General features: G+C 34.0%; 1 protein-coding gene across 8 annotated transcripts in view; it reads left to right on the plus strand.

Moving 5' to 3' along the window:
- Positions 1-18330: 18330 nt before the first annotated feature.
- The window catches only part of tenm3 (teneurin transmembrane protein 3), a 1272390-nt gene continuing 1268051 nt past the window's right edge, over positions 18331-22669 (plus strand). For 3 of the 8 annotated variants that reach the window (XM_049481366.1, XM_049481367.1, XM_049481368.1), the window contains exon 1: positions 18332-18694. The gene's annotated coding sequence lies outside the window, so the exon portion shown is untranslated. Of the gene's footprint in view, positions 18695-22669 lie in introns of all 8 variants that reach the window. The other 5 variants (XM_049481363.1, XM_049481365.1, XM_049481369.1 and 2 more) reach the window with 3 other exon arrangements.

Here is a 22669-nt window from a genome sequence, read left to right on the forward strand (position 1 = left end):
GTGCCTGGTGGTGCTGATGCTTCTGGTGGTGCTGATGCTTCTGGTGGTACTGATGCTGCGTCTGGTGGTACTGATGCTGCAGCTGGTGCTGATGCTGCAGCTGGTGCTGATGCTGCTGGTGGTACTGATGCTGCGTCTGGTGGTGCTGATGCTGCGGATGTGGATCTGGATGTGGATGCTAATAGGTATTGGGATGAGGATGCTGTGAGCTCCAGACTGTGGATGTTGATGATGTTGCTGTGTTTTGGGGGAATATATTTTTTGGAATATATATTTGAGCCAGACCCTGTGTAGATGTTCAGCTTTGGCGGATTTTTGCGAAATGATCCCTGACTACTAGGATTTTAGAAAGTTACAGAGGATTAAGGTGTTAAGGTTGTGGCTTGAGGTGGAATTTTCATGGATGTTTTGTTTATTTTTTGTCCTCTAGAAGTTTTTTTTTCTTCCAGTTTTTCTCTTTTTTTTTTGTTTTTTTCCACATCTTTTGTTTTTGCTCGTCTTTTCTTGTTGTTTCTTTAAGCTTACGCGAGACCAGGTTGCGACGCCGAATGCGCCGAAACGTCTCCAAACGCGTCCAAATGCTAAATCTTTCATACAGTATAGCTTTAAGCAGCCAAAAGCTTTGACAAGCTGCTGTAGTCGGTTTTACATGCCTCCGTGTGTGTGCGCAGTAAATAATTGAGTGTTACCACAGGCTTTTATAAATTATAAGTGAATTACGCCAGCCGACAACTTCGTGTCAAGCAGTCAGAGTTTAGAAGTCAACCATGTGTTGTGCAGAAGGTCCTCAGCCTCCTTTACTGATCGTAGTTTAATGCAGGTTAATGGACAGAGTGTAGAAGCCAATATTTCTATCAATTTAATGTACAATAGCTTTTTTTGCACTGCCTGTCTAAGGGCTTGGGTCATTTCTATTTTATTTTATATAGAATAATGCATACTGCTTCTGTCCGATGGAAAACATGTATTATTTAAACTCTGGAGCTGCTCTATACACTATAATACACAAATCTGTATGATAAAAACAATAGAAGTGCTCTAAAATTGCATGGGATTTTTTATTTTATTATTTTACATTGACTTCCCATTTCTATGGGATTTGTTTTAGTGTTCACATTGTGTATATTTGTATGTATTATTTATTATGTTTGGTTACTAACTGTTTGATTTAGCTGCTGTAAGTTTAGGCTTTTCCACTTATCAGTTTATGTTAAACTGGAATCTTATTACTTTATCTAAATTATCCCTTTGCTTATTTTAGTTTTATTTGAAATTAAATTTAGGATAAAAAATATTAAATTAACCAATTTACTTTGGCTGATTATACTGACAGTTTCTTTATTTAATTGGAATGGGAGCAGCTACTCGATTTATGCACTGCTATCATACACATTTCTTTTTATCTGTCTTATCTTATCTTGTCTGAATATTTCTTCTTTATTTGAACTCTCGTTTCTTACTGTAAAAAAATCCTTTCTAAATATTTTTGAAATAATAGATCAGTAGAAATGCTTTAATATTACTTTACTAAAACCATTATTTTGCATTGACTTCCATTCAGTGTTAACTGCTCTATACACTGTTTAAATCCTTCTGGATGAATAGACCAATAGAAATGCTCTAAAATTACCTAGAAAAAAAACTCTTATATTACATTGACTTCCATTCTAAATTGATCTTAAATAATAGATCAATAGAAATTTCCTGTTATTACATGAAAATAATTATGTATTTTATTGACTTCTATTCTAAATTTATCTTGGATAATAAACCAATAGAAATGGTTGACATTACCTAAAATCACTCATGTATTTTAATGACTTCCATTCTAAATGTATCTGAAATAGACAATAGACCAATAGATATGCTCTGAAATTACTTTAAAAAAATCCTGTTTTACATTGACTTCCATTTGAAGTAAACTGTTCTGTACACTGCAAAAATCATTCTGAATGAATAAACCAATACAAGAGATAACTCTTGTTTTACATTGACTTCAGTTCTAAATGTTCTCTTATCTAGAATAATATACTAATAGAAATGTCTTGTAATAACTTGGACATTTTGCATTGACTTTTCCATTTTTTTCCAATATTAACTGCTCTGTACAGTGTGCAAATCATTGTTGATGAACAGACCAATGGAAATGCTCTAAAATTACCTGGGAAACTCTTGTGTTACACTGACTTCCATTCTAAATTTATCTTGGATAATAGACCAATGGATATGCTCTGAAATTACTTTAAAAAATCCTATTTTACATTGACTTCCATTGTAATTTTAGCTTGGACAAAAACTCTTGCGTTATATTGACTTTCATTCTAAATGTATCTCAAATAATACATCCTTCGATATGCTCTAAAATTACTGTAAAAAAATCAGATTTTACACTGACCTTCATTTGATACACTGCAAAAATCCTTCTGGATAAATAGACCAATAGAAAAAAAAAACTCTTGTTTTATATTGACTTTCATTCTAAATTTATCTTAAATAATAGACCATTCGATATGATCTGAAATTACTTTGAAAAATCATATTTTTAATTGATTTTATGCAAGGTTATCTGCTTTGTACACTGTGAAAATCATTTTAAATGAACAACTGAACATTATTTTAAATGTACTATTTTACACTGATTTTCATTCACAGTTGAAAATATGTTGTATGTTTTTCTGTAATTTATCCATTTTAGGAATACACATTTTTTTATTGCATGGTGGCAATATACAGAACCCACAAGTCTACAACATCTGGAGCTCCACACACACACGCACACACACACACACTCACACACACACACACTCTCATGCGCTCAGTGTGTGTTGATGGGCTCCTGTGGGTGTTTCGGCCTGGCCTGTCTCTGATTCTGAGGCGTAAAGGTTCAGAAGTTCAGCCCTGGTCTTCTCCCAGTAGAACCATAACACACCCCCTGCATCCACACACACACACTGCACACACACACTGCACACACACACACACACACACACACATACACTGTGCACACACACACACACACACACACACATGTCTCCCCAGCTCCCCCGCCGCTCTGCAGCATATTTGCCCTGCAGGTAAGGTGGACAGCAGAACACAACACTGTTCTAAAGCATTGTTGGATGGCGCGAGAGCAGCGTTCACGTGTGAAAGCCCGGCCGGCGTTCCCTCGCCACTTAAACCTCGCTCCATTTCCAGTGCCGGCTGTTTTCCCGCCGGTTTAATGCCGGCCGAGTGCTTTTATTCCCTTCAATTCGTGTGATTATCACTAAACTACAGGTTATAAATCGCAGAGATGAATGGAATGATGGGTTAATGTGTGTTTACCTGCTTTTTCACCTGAAGGTCACAATGACAGCAGGTGCATTTGGGGTTACTGTTGGTCGTAAATTCATTCTGTTGATTCTGTTAGTCTGAATTTTGTCCCTGCAATTAATATTTTCCCATTTGAGGCATTTGGTGAGAGTGATATGGTGTTGCAAACCAGTATTAGGCCTTTTTTCACCAGGAAGAAAAATATTAACCTTGCAAGCTTTGGAGTTCCTGTGGATATAGCAAAACACAAAAAATAATATTTTGACTTATAAGCATGATAACAAGCTTATAATTTGAATAATCAGGTGTTTTACAGTAAAGGAAGCACGCAAAACATGCAGGGTAAAAGAAGAAGGTCTCCAGAACCAGAGATTAGAGAGAAAACAAGAAAACAGTGCTTTATCATGATTAATCTAACAATAGTGATCTAAATGCACAAGTCAATATATAACAAACTGTTTTTATAAGTTTACAACATGACTGTAAGTATATATCAAGAATGTGAACTGCCAAATATACTTCTTTACATATTTTTGCACATATTATATATTTTTATGTTGGTTGGTTGGTTCCTTTGTTTGTTTGTTGGTTGAGTGATTGGTTGGTTTATTAGTTAGTTGGTTGGTTTGTTAGTTTGTTCTTTGTTTAGTTGGTTGGTTCATTCTTTTGTTTATTGGTTAGTTGGTTGGTTGGTTGGTTGCTTGGTTCGTTCATTGGTTCATTGCTTGGTTGGGTAGTTCATTCGTTGGTACATTGGTTGGTTGGTGGGTTCATTGGTTCATTTATTGGTTCATTGGTTGGTTGGTTGGTTCATTTGTTGGTTGGTTCATTGGTTGGTTATTTTATTGGTTGCTTAGTTGGTTCATTGGTTAGTTGCTTGGTTTATTCGTTGGTTCAATGGTTGGTTGGTTCATTGGTTGGTTAGTTTATTGGTTGTTTAGTTGGTTCATTGATTGGTTGGTTTGTTGGTTTAATCGTTGGTTCATTGGTTGGTTGGTTGGTTCATTAGTTAGTTGGTTGGTTGATTCATTCATTGGTACATTGAATGGTTGGTTGGTTGGTTCATTGATTGGTTGGTTTGTTCGTTGGTTGGTTAGTTTATTGGTTGGTTGGTTGGTTGGTTCATACATTGGTTGGTTTGTTGGTTCATTTATAATTTACATTGGTTTGAGGGTTCATTGGTTGGTTGGTTCAATTACTTGAATTTCTTCATGTTTGAGAGCATCAGTTGTAAAGTAGTGAAGAGGTAGAGTTACAGGTATACAGTGAATAGTGAATATTTGAGTAATGTTCTAATCCAGATCATGGCAGGAACTAATTAACTAAATAAAGAAAAAAGTGTATATAAGAAAAGAAGTTCAGTCAACTTTTTTGTAAGTATCCTCAAGTGCAGTCAACAAGACCTGCAAAAACAATTTGATGGAACTGGCACTCATCAGGACCACCCCAGGAAAGGAAGAGCGAGAGTTCCTTCTGTTGTACAGGATAGGTTTATCAGTAGTTATCAGCTTCAGTAACTGCAAGTTAAAAACAGCTCCCCAGATAAGAGCACCTAAATGCTTCTTCACAGAGTATTTTGGTTTGTTTTAAATTAATACATGATTCCTTATGTGTTCCTTCATATAATCTGCATTATATGAGTATTTAATTAGTATTATAGATTATATATCTAATCTGCTGAATCGCATACTGTACATATCCATACAACACATGTTAATCAATATTAGTAATTTCAGTCAGGGCTCTGGTAGAGACAATTCTACATTGTGGGAAATGTGCTCTGCTAGTTAAAATAACCTTCAAACGAATAAAAGACGGCGGCTCACTTCTGTTATTTCCTTTCCAGACCACGGATCAAGGTTTTCACTTTTCCTTTTTTCTCCTCCCACTGTCAAAACCAGTTTCCAGCACTTTCGGTATGTTTGCAACTCTAATACCATCAGAGGAGCATCCAGCCTGCTGAATATAAATGTTTAATCTGACATTTATTTGCAGTCCGGTAGGTTTTATTTGAATGATGCAAATCTGGGGAAGTATTTACCCCGGCCCGAGCTGTCAACATTTTTACAAGAGCACCATCCATGAATGAGGCTTCTCTCTCTCTCTCTCTCTCTCTCTCTCTCTCTCTCTCTCTCTCTCCCCCTCTCTCTCTATCCCTCTCTCTCTCTCTCTCTCTATCCCTCTCTCTCTCTCTCTCTCTATCCCCCTCTCTCTCTCTCTCTCTATCCCCCCCTCTCTCTCTCTCTCTCTCTCTCTCTCTCCCTTTCTCTCTGGTGAGGCACTTTCGTCATTTTTTATGGTTTTTCTTCCGTCCTGATCTTCTTGAGTGAAACTTGAATTCTTTTTTTATTAAAAAAACAAATGAATAAAAAACTAAACAACATTGTAAACCTGATACAACCTTTTTATTAGGACTTTCTGTAAGAGAAAAGACAAAAATATCACCTTCATATCCACATTCATCAATAAGTTCCAAAGAATAATAGAAATTATTCAAAAAATAAATAAAAGATTATACGGTGTTTTTAAAAATATTCTGACATTTACTTATGATCTCTTATTTTGAATTTACTTAGTTTCTTAAGGACACAGACCAGAAAAAGGGACTTCTTTTCCCAATATTTTTTAAAGAATCATTGAAATTATTGAAAAGGAAAGAAATAAAAGACCAGACAAAAGATTTCCTAAATTTTCTTTTCTCTTTATTTTGAGTGTTAATAAGAAGTCAAAACACTTCCTATCATCATTTGATGGTCTAGAAATACCAGTGTCTGACCAATTTACACATTTTTCTATGAAGATTCTGATATTTACTAATGTTTTCTTATTTGGGATTTTTAAACTTTATGAGTTTTAAAGGGCTGTTAACAGAAAAAGAAAGGAATAAAAGACTTAAGATTTCCTGAGTTTTCTTTTCCTTTTTCCTTTTTCCTCTCTTCATCTTTTTTATTATGCTTTCCTAAAAATACTTTCTAAAACCAGTTCACACTGTTTTTATAAAGATTCTAATATTTACTAATGTTCTCTTATTTGGAATTTGATTAATTTATAATAAAAAAATATTATTGATGCATCATTATAAGAGTTATCAAGAGCTCTGAATATCTCAGCACTTTAAAAACACGTTGTAAATCTGACCTAAACTTTTTATCGTCATTTTATGATCTAAATGTACCAATTTTTGATCTCTTCACACACATTTTATGAAGATTCTGACATTTACCATTTTTTTTCTTTTATTTGGATTTTCTTTTTTTTACAGTATAAAGAAATGTTAATGCATTATTATCATATATAAAAAGAGTTTTTAACATTTTTGCACTTTGAAACTCCTTTTTAGGACTTTTCTTAAAAGTACAGACCAAAATAAGGGACTTAATTCAACAATATCTTCCTAAGAATAATTTAAATTATTGAAAAAGAAAGAAATAAAAGACTAGACAAAAGATTTCCTGAGGTTTATTTTTCTTTTTCCTCTCTTCATCTTTTTTTATGTTGCTGCATGCTTTCCTAAAATTACTTTCTAAAACCAGTTCACACAGATTTTATGAAGATTTTGATTTTTGATTTTTACCATGTTGTCAAAAGCTGTGAAAAGTTCTTAGTAAGAATTGATGAGACGGTGATTCCTTTCAATATGCAGCATAAATAATAAACTATATATATATATATATATATATTCATTATTATCCTTTTATTACAATTTTTACAAAGTTTCTGACATTAATCAGTGTTTCCTTATTTGGAATTTGCTTAGTTTATGAGGAAAATGTTGATGCATCATGATAAAAGAACATTCCAGCAAATGTAAATAAAGTAAATATGACATAAACCTTTTATTAGGACTTTTCTTAAGAACAAAAATAAACTAAATATTATAGGAAGTATGAAAAAAAAACAAAGAAATAAAACACTAGACTGAATAATTCCTGCGTTTAATTTTCCTTTTTCCTCTTCATGCCGTGCCGTGCATTTAAAGTGATGGGGATTCTTTATAGAGGAACTTTGGGTATATTAAATTTATTTTTTTAATCAGACAGAGTGTAAATCTGGGATCTGATACTGACTTTTAATAAATACACACAGTCTTACAGCTTAAAGTTTCAACAAGAACAGCTGAGATGTTGATTCCTTTTTTCATTATACAGCAGTATATTAAGCAGAATAAATCAAAATATTTCTTTATCATGATTTTATGATCTAAATTTAGAAATTTCTGACTATTTGCACAGTTTTAACAAAGAATCTGACATTTATTGATGTTCTCTTATTTGGGATTTGTGGGAGTTGTGAACATTTCAGCACTTTAAAAATGGGCCTCATTCAGCAATTATTAAATTTATTGAAAAATAAATAAATAAAATACTAGAGAGAAGAATTTCTGTGTTTTCTTTCCCTTTTTTCTCTCTCTTTATCTTTTTTTTATTTAGCTGCATGCCGTACATATCAAGTGCTCTGAATTCTTTACGGAGGAACCTTGAGGATAAGTTCAATTATTTAATTATTTGATGTATTATATTTGATAAATATCCTTTTCTGACATTTCTTTCTAAACCCAGTTTACACAGTTTTATAAAGATGTTTTCTTATTTGGAATTTGGGTCACACATTTTTTTTTTTAAACACACAAATCTGAAGTAAACACTTTTTTAGAACTTTCCTTATGAGTAAAGACCATAAAACTCATCCTTATTCTTTAGTATCTTCCAAAGAATTATAGAAATTATTAAAAAAAAGGAAAATAATAAAATATTAGACAAAATATTTCCTGAGTTTTCTTTTCCTTCTTTCTGTCTATGCAAGTTTTTTATTCGGCTACATGATTTTTTATATGTTTTTTTTTCTAAAATCAATTTTTAAAACAGTTCAAAAACAGTTATTACAAGATTCTGACATTTACCAGTGTTCTCTTAATTGGTAGTTTCTTAATTTACGAGGAAAATGTTTAATCTTTAAAACACATCTTAAATCTGATGTAAAATCTTCTCTTTATTAGGACTCTACTTAAGAACAAAGACAAAAAATACTAAAATTGTTTAAAAAATAAAAAAAGAAAGAAAAGATTTGATTTCTTTTTTCTCTTCATTTATTTTCTTTGGCTATGTGATTTTCTAATTCTTTTTTTCTAAAACCAATTTTTAAAACAGTTTAAAAACAGTTATTATGAAGATTCTGACATTTCCCACTGTTCCCTTATTTGGGATTTGCTTAATTGACAAGAATAATGTTGATGCATCATTATAAGTGTTTTAAAGAGCTGTGAACACTTGCAATGTGCACTTCAAAAACACATTGTAAATCTGATGTTAACTCCTTATTAGGATTTTTCTGAAGGAAAAAAGATGAAGAATTATTGAATAAAAAAAAAGAAATGAATACAATTCTAAACAGAAGAATTTTCCTTTTCCCTCTCTTCATCTTTTTATTTATTTTTATTTATTATATTTAGTGCTGGGGGTTCTTTACGGAGGAACCTTGCGGATATTAAGTTTAATTATTGGATTAGACAGTGTGTAAATCTGTGATCTCATAATAAATTAAAAAAATTACTTATAGCCTCACAGCTCAAAGTTCCTGATTCCTGACTTTCAGAAAAAAAATAGATTTTTATGTTAATAAATAATATTTAATCAACTTATAATCTTTCCCTGATATTTCTCCCTAAAACCAGCTTACACCGTTTTTATTAAGACATTTACCAATGTTTTCCTATTCAGAATTTGGGTAAACTTCACAATAAGGGTACATTATTTAACAATACTTACCATTGTACAAAAAAAAAAAAAAAAAAAATGTTTAATTGAATCCCTTGAATCCTTGAATATTAGTTAAAACATTGTTATTCATTACAAAATTGTAATTTTAAAGAATTAGTTTTCCAGAACGAATTGAGACATCAGTTTAAAATGAAGTAATATTTAATAATGTCTGTAAGTCATGTCAATTAATAATTAGCTTAAACTTTTTGTAGTACAGTTAATTATTTTAATTTTTATTTTATTTTAGTTTTGATGTGCAATTAGAAAATCAGAATTTTAAATATTTCTGTATTTTAAAAACACATTGTAAATCTGATATAAACTTTTTGGGTTGTTTTCTTGGAAGGGGATTAATCTCCATTCAAAATTCTGCGTACATATTATGCAAAATTCACATTTTTTTGATTTTGTATTTAAATGTGGGTCTCTCTGCCACTAAAAAACACTATGAACCCCAAAAAATCAATTTATCCTTTTTCTGTGAATTAGCTAAAAAAGTTTGCCATCAGGAATCATCTGCTTCTAGGAGCCGTTTGGATGCTGCTCCCTTATTATGACATCACAATAAGGAAATCTGCATAGAGCCACCCTGACCCCACCCCTCTCCCATCAACCCCCACCTGAGCCCCACCCACTAGATCAGTTGAAGAAACACCATTTCGTTCTGCTGGTTGAGAATCTTCAGACAGTACACAGCAGAATTAGCCAGCAGACTTCTTCTGAGAGAGGAATCTATACCCACTGTCTGTGGAAAGTCCTGGTAAGGCCTGGTAAGACTAGAGCTGGTGAGATCTTTATCTTTATGTGAGAGTGATTTATTGAAAAGAACTTCATGAACATAACTTTTCTAACTTGTGTAAAAAGAGGTACTATCTATCTATCTGTCTGTCTGTCTGTCTGTCTGTCTGTCTATCTACATGTGCAAAAGTAGAATATCATTGAGAAGTTTCTTTATTACAGTAATTCAGTGTATTACACACAGAGTGATCTATTTTAAGTGTTTATTTCTTTTATTGTTGATGATGATTATGGCTTACAGCCAATTAAAACCCAAAAATCATTGTCTCAGAAAATTAGAATATTATATAAGACCAATTGGTACTTTTGGCAGTGTGGGCATTGTGGCAAGTCCTGCTGGAAAATGAAATCCACATCTCCATAAAAGTTGTCAGTAGCAGAGGGAAGAAGCATGAAGTGCTGTAAGATTTTGTGGGAAAACAAAACTGCACTGACTTTAGACTCGATAATAAAACACAGTGGATCAACACCAGCAGATGATCAGCATGACTCTCCAAACCATCACTGATCATCAGTAAATTTTACATTTCATTTAAAGTAAATCAAGGGAGTAGAGTCTGGAGGAAGAGTGGAGAGACACACAGTCCACACTGATTGAGGTCTAGTGTGAAGTTTCCACCAATCAGTGATGGTTTGGATAAAGAGACATGTCATCTGCTGGTGTTGATCCACTGTGTTCTATCAAGTGTATACATTATGACACTTTTTAAGACATTATTAAACATTATTATATTTTAAAGCTTAAGAATATTGTAAACCCTTTTAAATAACAATTAGAGTCTAATAGAGATGATATTCGTTTGTATTTGAATTTTGTATCTTATTCCTTCCTTCTTTTCCCTTCTTTTCATGGCTTACTCTCTTGCTCTCTGCTCTTCCCTCACCTCAGATCTCTCTGTCAGCACCTCACCGTAAACCACTGTCATCCGGGTGGATGAAGATTCAGCGGGAGAATGGAAGAGCGATGGAAAAGAGAAGGGGTAGAGATGGAGGAGAGATGGAGAGTGGTCCACCAAGCAGAACTAACAAAGGGCCTTTGGACAATGCTGTCTCCTGAACATGCAGAAAAGGATAAAGGGGAGTGAAACATGAGAAAGAGAGAGGAAGAGAGAGAGAGAAATCGCGGGACAGAGGATAATTCTCACATCTCCGTCGACTGAAGCAGAAATTAGTTGATTCCCTGGGAATTTCAATAAAGCTAAAGCATATTTTATTTTCTCAGTTTGAGACGAGTCGGCTAGTCGTCCCCCGGTGGGCGCTGCCGCAGACTTACAGGCAATCTTCCCGGTTATTATTCCGTCCTCTGTTTTCTTGTTACTGCAAGTTTATGAGGACGGCGGTTATATATTCCCAAAATGCGACGCGGGAGGGGAAATAAAACTCACCCTGGCATAATAAACAATTTGATTTTTAATAAGCACAGCATGGCCGGGTGTTGAGGAGCTTTTAGATACACACAGTCTGCGTAATGAGAACGCGTCACTACGGGGCAGTTAAAGGATGTTACGGCCCGAGCTGTGCGCAGCCGCCTGCCTCCGCTCTCCTCCAGCGCAGACGCAATCCTCCTTCACCTGCTGGATAATCTCACCCTGGTGCACTTCGGCTGCTGTTCAGACGTGCAAAAAAAAAAAAAAGAGAAAATGAAAAACTAATTACAGCCCTCGACAACTCTACAATTCTACAACTCTGCAACTCTCACACGATTTTAGGCAAGATATTCTTTGTTTTCTTAAAAATAAAAACTCACATCTGCACTCAGCATCCTCAGCATCACCAGTCTTTTAAATACAAGCCTTTCTTATATTTCTTTATGATGTTGGTACCGGGCAGAGAAACTGCACTCTAGTGAAAAAAAAAAAAAAACACAGTACTGTTCACACTAAGAAAAGGAAGTACAGTTTTCTTTTCCTTAAAAGAGTACAAAGCTTGTGGCTGGGGATATACCTCATATTGAGGTACAAAAAAGTGCCTTTCAGTGAAAGTCCTTTTTTCTGACCATGGTTTTTGTGACAGTAAATATTATAAAGATAATAAACATTATCATCAACTGAATATGTGTCAAAAACTTGATGATCCAAAATTGTCTGGCTTTCAAATACAAAATGTTCAATTTAAATATATATAGTTTATTAGTACAGTGATACAGAATACTGAATGTACCTTTTTTCGGGTTAAATGGTACAAATTTGTACTTATTGCTGTTAGGAATTACTTTGTACTTCAGAAGGAATGATTAACATCTGACCGTCTAAAGACCAATATTGTACCTTTGAAGGTACAATTATAAAGAGTTTACATTTGAGTACAAAAAAGTACTCATATTGTACCTCTGTTTTTTAGAGTGTATAACAGTCTGACAGTCTGAGATGTATGATGTATGTATGATGTATGACAGTGAACAGGGAACTGTTTTGCATTCTGACTCAATGTAAAACATACATGTTTACTATGCAATGATAGAATGATAGTACAAGTGAAGTGGGACATGTGTTATTTATTTAACCTTAATATTCTGTCATGACATGACATGACAATCTTATGTGGCTAAAAGAGCAAAAACTGTACTATAGTGAATGTATGAGTACTATATCTCAATCAAACTCAATTAAAAGTGCAGAAACTGTACTATATTGAAGCTGTTGGTGCTGTATCTCAATATAACTCAATTAAAATAGCAGAAACTGTACTATATTAGAGATATGGGTACTGTTCCACAATCTAACTCAATTAAAAGATCAGAAACTGTACTATACTAGAGATATGGGTGCTGTATCTTAATCAAACTCAATTAAAAGAGCAGAAAATGTACTATAGTGAAGTTGTGGGTGCTGTATCTTAATCAAACTCAATTAAAAGAGCAGAAACGGTACTATACTAGAGATATGGGTACTGTTCCACAATTTTACTCAATTAAAATAGCAGAAACTGTATGATAGTAGAGATATGGGTGCTGTATCTCAATCAAACTCAATTAAAAGAGCAGAAACTGTACTATACTAGAGATATGGGTACTTTTTCACAATCTAACTCAATTAAAAGAGCACAAAATGTACTATAGTGAAGGTGTGGGTGCTGTATCTTAATCAAACTCAATTAAAAGAGCAGAAACTTTACTATACTAGAGATATGGGTACTGTTCCACAATCTAACTCAATTAAAAGCACAGAAAATGTACTATAGTGAAGGTGTGGGTGCTGTATCTCAATCAAACTCAATTAAAAGTGCACAGACTGTACTATAGTGAATGTATTGGTACTGTTCCAAAATCTAATTCAGTTAAAAGAACAGAAACTGTACTATAGTGAATGTATGAGTATTATATCTCAATCAAACTCAATTAAAAGAGCAGAAACTGTACTATACTAGAGATATGGGTACTGTTCCACAATCTAACTCAATTAAAATCACAGAATCTGTACTATAGTGAATGTATGAGTACTATATCTCAATTAAACTCAATTAAAAGAGCAGAAACTTTTCTATACTAGAGATATGGTCCTGTATTTCAATATAACTCAAATAAAAGTGCAAAAACTGTACTATAGTGGTTGTATGAGTACTGTTCCTCAATATAACTCAATTAAAAGAGCAGAAACTGTACTATACTAGATATATGGGTACTGTATCTCAATCTAACTCAATTAAAAGAGCAGAAACTATACTATACTAGAAATATGAATACTGTTCTACAATCTAACTCAATTGAATGAGCAGAAAATGTACTATAGTGAAGCTGTGGGTGCTGTATCTTAATCAAACACAATTAAAAGAGCAGAAACTGTACTATACTAGAGATATGGGTGCTGTATTTCAATATAACTCAAATAAAAGTGCAAAAACTGTACTATAGTGATTGTATGAGTACTGTTCCTCAATATAACTCAATTAAAAGAGCAGAAACTGTACTATAGTGAATGTATGAGTACTATATCTTAATAAAACTCAATTAAAAGAGCAGAAACTGTACTATAGTGAATGTATGAGTACTGTTCCTCAATATAACTCAATTAAAAGAACAGAAACAGTATGATAGTAGAGGTGTGGGTGCTGTATCTCAATCTTACTCAATTGAAAGATCAGAAACTGTACTATAGTGAAGGTGTGGATACTGTTCCACAATCTAACTCAATTAAACGTGAAAAAAACTGTACTATTGTAAATCTAGGGTTCTGTATCTCAATCTAACTCAATTAAAAGAGCAGAAACTGTACTATTGTAAAAGTATAGGTACTGTGTCACAGTTGAAACCAATTGTACAGTATAACTTAATAATTCAATTTGATTTAATTCAAATGTATTTATCAGTTTAAGAAGCAGACGATATATACTACACTTATATTATGTTTATTTCATCACAATCTTGCTTGCTTAAAAGTTTGAAACCATAGTACAGTTTTTGCTCTTTTAACTGAGTTAGATGGAGATACAGCACCCACACCTTTACTATGATACAATTTTTGCTTATTTTACTGTGTTAGATTATGATACAGTCTTCATAGTTTCACTACAATAAAGTTTAAACTTTTTTATATCACATTAAATTACAGTTTTTGCTTTTTTAATTGAATTATATTGAGGTACAGTACCTACACTTTCATAATTCCACTATAGTACAGTTTCTATTCTTTCTATAGAAGTGACTCTGAGAAACTACTGGAGTGAAAGTATTTGTTCTGTACAATCTAACTCAACTGAAAATTCTGCTTTTTAGGTCACTGTAATTTAATATTTGACATGAGTTGACCACACTTATAATAATAACCGACACGTGTAACCCAGGGCAGTGAATCTCTCTAATTTTAAGCCTTTTCAACCGCAGTGTGCACAGTGTGGTGGCTAATGGGTGGTACTGGTCCTGGCATACAGACCAATTAGCAGTGGGCAGTTTCGTTTTACATTTATATGAACTGAAAATGAACTGTACAGGGAGTTTGAAGATTTATAACAAGAGCTTTGAATGTTAAAATAAAAAGTAGTTTCAATACTACATGCATAAACTACAAATATTACAAAATAATACTTTTAAGTAAAAAAGGATATACTGACTTTACACAAAATCACTTTTCAAGTGACTAAAATCACTTGAAAGAGTGAAGTAGAGGTAAATTCTAGCTTGTTCTGACTCACTTTTCCTCTTTCTACCTCACTTTAGGCAAGCCATTAACTATGCACTGTGAAGCTTGATTTAGGTTGTGTTAGTGAGTCTTTGCTATCATAACGGCGGGAAAAGTACACCTTGCGCATAGCAAAACATGCAAACTATATGTACTAATTCTCTTAATTAATCATGGGTGTGGTTCAATTTTGGTTGTAACGTGAAATAAACCAATCAGTGTGTCCCTTGCTATTCCCTTTAAAAAACAGGTATGCTATGACTTTGGAAGATTGCTATTTTAATGGTGCAGCGTGATTTAGGTCATGTCAGTGAGTCTTTGCTATCGTAACGGCAGGATAAGTACACCTTGCCCGACTTGAAACATGCAAAAGATGTGTTTCTAAAAGTACTAACTCTCTAAATTAATCATAGGTGTGGTTCATTTTGTTCAGAACGTGAAATAACCCAATCATTGTGTCACTTGCCTTTTCCTTTAAAAAACAGCTGTGCTATGACTTTGGCAGATTGCCATTTTAACGGTGCAGCGACCTGGATGTGTCCAAAGCTGCTTCTCAGCAGAGGAAACTGACCTGCTCTTCTGAGCTTTCATGTTTGTGTAACAGGCAAGTGTGTACTCGTGTTGGGGTTTGGTCTGTGTTGTCAATTCACTGCCAAGATAGCAATGAACGCCTGTCTGACTGTTGGCGTCTGTCTAGGTTGTATTCAGTCAGTGGAGCTCCTGTGTTTTCCGTTGCCAAGATAGAGATAGCAATACACCAGAAATTTACCTGAACACACCTCATTTCTAGAACACCACGACCATCAGTGTAGATATATTTAGAAGCACTGTTGCTATTTGAACAATGCAGGCGGAAGGTTGAAAATAGACTGTTTGTGGGGTGTAAGATAGCAATGAGCGTCACAGCTTTAAGAAGAGTGTAAGATTTTTTTTTCGGATTTTATTAAAAATGCCACATCTTAGGGATCCCACAAACTCCTAGACAAGAAAAAGGATCATAACATAGAGACTTAAATTAAAAATATTAACTAAGAAATTTTTTTAAGAAATGGTTGTATGGTTAGCACTGTTTTCAATAAAATCAAAACTGGTGATTTAAGAAAAAAGTACACATAGTGCTGAAATGTTATCTAGTGTTCGATTACCAGCATTGTGAGCCCTTTTAATGAAATTTAATTAACTCAAACTGTGGTGAATTAACACCCACAGTGTTCAATTAACAGTGCTGAATTAAACACAGGGTTGAGCAGCTCTGGCAGTGCTGTGTTATCACGTACGGCAGCGGCTCTAACCTCCTCCTGCAGATCCGGCCACCTGCTGAGATACCTGCTTTAACCTGGATCCAACACACCTGCTCCAGCTCATCACAGCCCTCCACAGAGATCATCTGCAGAAGCTGCCAGTTCACACTCAACTCTGACAAAATCACACATTACGTATAGACCCTGGTGAAAAAATATATTTATTTAATTGTACTTTAAACATATTGAGAAATTTCTAAGTATGCTGTAAATATACACTGCAAAAAAAAACACATTCTAGATCTCAATGAATAAAATATTCCAGTTAAACATCTGTATTTTTTACATAATGAAATGCATTGAAAACAAAATAATATAAAAATGTAAAAATGTAAATCAAAATTATTATTCTGCCAATCCTGGTGTTCTCTGGCAAATGCCAATCGCCCTGCACGGTGTCGGGCTTTATGCACAAGCCACATTTGTGGACGTCGGGCCTTCATACCACCCTCATGAAGTTTGTTTCTGTTCCATGTTCTAAACACTGTGCTAACAGACACAGCAAACCTTCTTGCCACAGCTCGCATCCTGGATGAGCTGCACTACCTGGACAGGTTGATTTTTTATACACTGTAAACCTAGAAGTTGTTTGAACTCAAATAAGTTAAGTCTTTTTTTACTAAATATATATATATATTTCTAAACATTACTCAACTATTTTGAGCTGAACATTTGATGCCACATTTACATCCAAACTGAGATCTTTGAGTTGAACCAACTTAAAATAACTGAGTTTAGTCTGTTGCCATTGGCAACTTCTTTTCAATTGGTTTCATTTTCATTTGCATACTGGGTGTGTCCCCCATATTCTGACACTCACCATCAGTTTGTAGTCCATCCCCCCCTGGGATACATTAGGTCAATTTTTAGATCATATATTATTATGCTTTATTAACTGCTTGGCCTCTGTGTTGTAGGCTATAGCATCATTTTATTTTATGAGCTTCAGTAACTCTGTTGGCTGTGCCCTCAGTACTTTTAATTCTTTACTGTTTTCTTTATTCATCTACTTTTCTATTATTAAATAAAATTGTTGAATGAAATAAAAAAGAAGACTAAATACAAATCTACAATTTTATTCACCTCACCTTCACAGTCAAAATATTTTTTTATTATGCAAAGCAATTGACATAAATAATTAAAAAATACTATACTATCATATATTTTGTGTTTTGGTTAATTTGGCAGAAATTATATTAATTATGCAATTCTTATTAAAAACCAATGTAGTATACAGTACTTATAGAGTAAATCAAATATATAAGTTCAGGAAAATCATAATTTTAAATATATATTTATATATGTATTTGTTAAGTTCACTGTACTTAAAAATTATATTACATAAACTTTTGTATGTAATAAATTTATGAGGTAATCAGTTACGACAAAAGTTCTGAGTTTAGTCAACTTATTGGGTTTTACAGTGAAGAAGTGTGGTTGACTTGGAGTTACACTGTGTTGTTTAAGTGTTCCCTTCATGTTTTTAAACAGTGTATTTTGACTGATTTATTCTTTATATAGTGTTAAATAAAAAAAAAATTTAATTGTGCAAAATTTAATTTAAATGCTGAATTTACTCATATGGTAAACAGCATTAAATACAAACAGATGTTCCAAGCACTGCTCACTTATACATAACTGCCTTCATCTAGCACACCTGACTCAACTTCTCACCTCATTACCTTGCTCTCTTGCTCCAGGTGCAAGGTTTAAGCATAGAAGAAACAAACGTACTCTTGATTAAAGCCATAACACACACTAAACACCCTCTATACACTCTATCTCTCCAGAACACACACTCTACACACTCTTACATTTCCCAGTACTGAATGAACTCTACACCAGTGATGCTCCGAGACTGGACATGCTACTGGTTGTAGCTTATACTGTAGCCTATATAAACCCAGTGCGTGTGGATGCAGACTGAATGAAGCCACCAGCATCAGCATCAGGACCATCAGCATCAGGACCATCAGCATCAGCTGAGGGGAGGTGGGGGGTCGAAACGTGACGAGACCGGAGCGCGTGGATCTCACGGAGGTTAAAACACCGAGAGAGAGAGGGTGAGAGAGAGTGATAGAGCGAGAGAGAGAGGGAAAGAGAGAAAGCGAGAGAGAGTCGCTGTTTTGCAGCGCCCGCGCCGCCGTGCTCGCGCTCAGTCGCCAGTCCTTTCCCGCCGCTCGGTTTTCAGCCCGGTTTTGTGTTGTTCTCTCCGCAGATCATCCTCCGCTGATCCCAGCGGCTCTTTCCGTTTCTCCTCTCCTTATTTATCTTTATTTAACCGCGATTTCTGTCACGGTTCGGCCGCGCGCGCCTCTCCGCGCGCTTCTTTCTGTTTTTAATTTTTGATTTCTGCCGCTCCGCCACGCGCAGCTCCGGAGAAAAACCGTCAGAGAACTCGACACAAAAGGTAAGAACTTATTTTATTTTTGTGTTATTTAATTGTACACTTCTATCGACGCTCTGGGTCTGCGGGGACGTGTTTGTGCTTGATTAAATTAAATTGATAAAAGATGGAATAAATGTACTTCAGTGAATAAGTTTTATTCGTTAATTGTTTTGACGGCTTTTTTCTGCGGCGTTCAATCAGCTATTTACTCTAATCTAACCTAGATTACTTAGAGTTACAATGTAGCTAGCATACTAGCTTTAGCTTTTGAAGAGTTTCTATCCTTCCCTCAGGTCAAAAATTCTGCTGCTATTTTTTTAAATTAAACACCTGCACATGTGTAAGTTTCTATTTTCGATTCATTCGATTAATTCTTCATCTTGTAGTGGTTTGGCTTGGTAAAATTAGTGTTTGTTTTAGCTCATTAGATAGTACTCAAAGTTAGCAGTAAACATCTTGTTTCCATCCTTTTCTCAGGTAAAACTGTTGCTATTTATTAGGTTTTTTATTAGGTTTATATCTTCAATTAATTAGCTTTTAGTCAAACTCTGTCTTGCAGTGGTTTGGTTTGGTTAAATTAGTGATTTTTAAGCTAATTAGATAGTAGTCAGACTTGATGGCAAACACCTGGTGAAACACGTTGTTTTCATCCTTCCCTCAGGTAAAATTGTTGCCCTTTGTTTTGGAGTTTAGTAGCTGGAAAATGCCTGTAAAAGTGTAAATGTTTCTTTAGTTCATCAGCTTTTAGTCCAACTCTGTCTTTTACTGGTTTGATAAGTTTCCATCTTTCCCTCAAAGTAAAATTGGCTTTTTTAGCTAATTAGCTAGTAATCAGAGTTGGTGTTAAACATCTGGAAATGTGTAGTTTTCTAGCTTCAATTTATTAACTTTTAGTCAAACTGTCTTGTACTGGGTTGATTTGTTTCCGTCATTCCCTCAGGTAAAATTGCTGTTTTTTTTTTGCCAACTAGAGTAGTCAGACTTGGTGGGAAATACCTGGCAAAACCTTGTTTCTATAATTCCCTCAGGTAAAATTGTAGCTAGTCAACACCTTAAAATATCTAGTTTTCTTGTTTTACTTTTTTAGCTTTTAGTCTAACTCTGTCTTGTACTGGTTTGGTTTGGTTTCTGTCCTTGCCTCAGGTAAATTTGTTTTCATTTATTCTGTCATTAGTTTTTTTGCCAACAAGCTAGTGATCAGAGTTGGTGGTAAACACGTTGTTTCTATCCTTCCCTAGCTTTTAACTCAACTCTGTCTTGTAAATTTGTTGCCTTTTTACTCTTAAGTTTAGTAGTTAGTAAACACCTGCAAATGTGGAAGTTTTTAGCTTCACTTTATTAGCTTTTAGTCAAACTCTGTTGTACTGGTTTGGGTTCTTCCTGTCTTTCCCTCAAAAAAATGTTGGTAAAATGTTTTCATTTATTCTGGCATTTTTTTAGCTAACTAACTAGCAATTAAAGTTGGTGTTGAATACCTTGTTTCTATCCTTTCCATTAGTAAAATTGTTGCTGTTTATTTTTTAGTTTAGTTGCTAGTAAACAACTGGAAATGTCTACATTTTTCTAGCCTAATTCTGTCTTGTACTTTAATTAACTAATTTGTTGGCTTTTATTCTGGCATTTTAGCTTTACTTTATTAACTTTTAGTCTAACTCTGTCTTGTAGTGGTTTGGTTTGGTAAAATTGGTGTTATTTAGCCAAATAGATAGTAGTCAGAGTTAGTGGTAAGCACCTTGTTTCTATCATTTCCTCAGTTAAAACTATTATACTAAAATTGAACTATTAAACTAAACTATATACAACAAATTGTTTTTTTTTTAGTAGAAGTTAGTAATTAAATAGCTGGTAGTCAAAGTTAGTAGTAAACGCCTGGAAATGTCTAGATTTTTATCTTTTACTTTTAGTTTAACTCTCTTATTCTGTTTTTTTTGAGTGTATATCCTTCCCTCGGGTAAATTTATTGTAATTTTTACTTTTTAGTTTAGTAGTTAGTAAACACATGCAAATGTGGAAGTTTCTAGCCTCACTTTATTAGCTTTTAGTCAAACTCTGTCTTGTACTGGGTTGGCTTGTTTCTGTCCTTCCCTCAGGAAAAATTGTTTCAGTTTATTTAGGCATTTTTTTCGCTAACTAGCTAGTAATCAGAGTCGGTGGTAAACACCTTGTTTCTGTCCTTCCCTCAAGGTAAAACTGTGGCTTTTATTCTGGCGGTTTTAGCTAATTAGCTGGGAGTCAGTTGATGGTAAACACCTGGGAATGCCTAGGTTTCTAGCTTGAGTTTTTTTAGATTTTAGGTAAACTCTGTCTTGTACTGGTTTGGTTTGTTTCCATCCTTCCCTCAGGTAAATTTGTTGGCTTGTATTCTGGCGTTTTTAGCTGACTAGATAGTAGTCAGAGTTGGCGGTCAACACTTTGTTTCTGTCCTTTCCTCAAGGTAAAATTATTTTCATTTATTTTGTATTTAGTAAATAAATAGCTGGTAGTCAAAGTTAGTAGTGAACAGCTGATAATGTCTAGTTTTCTAGCTTCACTTTTAGTTCAACTTTGTGTTGTTCTGGTTTGTTGAGATTCTGTCCTTCCCAGATGTTAATTTGTTGCTTTTTATTTTTAAATTTAATAGCTAGTAAACACCTGCAAATATGGAGGTTTCTAGCTTCATTTTACTAGCTTTTAGTTAAACTCTGTATTGTACAGATTTAATCAGTTTCCGTCTGCATTTTTTTAACTAACTAGCAATAATCAGAGTTCATGGTAAACACCTGTCCTTTCCTCATGGTAAAACTGTTGGCTTTTATTGCAGGCAGTGTTAGCTAATTAGCTAGTTATCGGAGTTGATGGTAAACACCTGTAAATGTCAAGTTTGCTTCACTTGCTTCACTTTCTCAGCTTTTAGTCCAATTCTGTCTTGGGTTGATACTGGGTTGATTTGTCTACGTCCTCCCCTCAGGTAAATGTGTTAATTTTTATTCTGGCACTTTTAGCTGACTAGCTAGCAATAAGAGTTAATTAGTGGTTAACACCTGGTAAACACCTTGTTTCTGTCCTTTACTTAAGGTAAAATTATTTTAGTTTATTTTGGAGTTTAGTAAATAAATAGCTGGTAGTCAAAATTAGTTGTAGATGTCTAGTTTTCTAGCTTCACTTTTAGTTTAACTCTTTCTTGTATTGGTTTGTTGAGATTCTGTCCTCCGCAGAGGGAAATGTGTTGAGTTTAGTAGCTAGTAAACTCCTGCAAATGTGTAGTTTTCTAGCTTCACTTTATTAGCTTTTAGGTAAACTCTGTATTGAAATGGTTTAATTAGTTTCCGTTCTTCCCTCTGGTGAATTTGGCTTTTTTTTCTTTTTTTTTTATACCTAACTAGCTAGTAATCAAAATTGGTAAAAACCTTGTTTCTGCCCTTTCCTCAAGGTAAAATTGTTGGCTTTAATTCTGGCATTTTTAGCGAATTAGCTAGTAGTCACAGTTGGCGGTAAACATCTGAAAATGTCTAGTTTTCTAGTTTTACTTTATCAGCTTTTAGCCTAACTCTGTCTTGTACTGCTTTGAGTTATTTCCGTCCTTTCCTCAGATAAAATTGTTGCCATTTATTCTGGTGTTTTTTGCTAGTGAGCTAGAAGTCAGAGTTGGTTATAAACAGCTTGTTTCTGTTCTTCCATCAATGTAAAATTGTTATTAATTTATTTTGAGTTTAGTAATTAAAAAGCTGGTAGTCAAAGTTGGTGCCAAACAGCTAGAAATATCTAGTTTTCTTCATTTACTTTATTAGCTTCAAGTCTTAATTTGTTTTATACTTGGTTGATTTTGTTTTCATTCTTGGGTAAAATGGTTGTTTATTGTGGAGTTTAGTAAATACCAAGTAAATATCCAGAAATGTCTAGTTTCTAGCTAGATTTTATTAGCTTTTAGTCAAACTATGGTTTATACTTAGCTTGTAATCTGAGTTGGTGGTAAACACCTGGGAATATCTAGTTTTCTAGGCTCTGTTCATTAGCTTT

Source organism: Astyanax mexicanus, chromosome 7 (assembly GCF_023375975.1).
Source record: "Astyanax mexicanus isolate ESR-SI-001 chromosome 7, AstMex3_surface, whole genome shotgun sequence".
In the NCBI taxonomy this organism is placed as follows: domain Eukaryota; kingdom Metazoa; phylum Chordata; class Actinopteri; order Characiformes; family Acestrorhamphidae; genus Astyanax; species Astyanax mexicanus.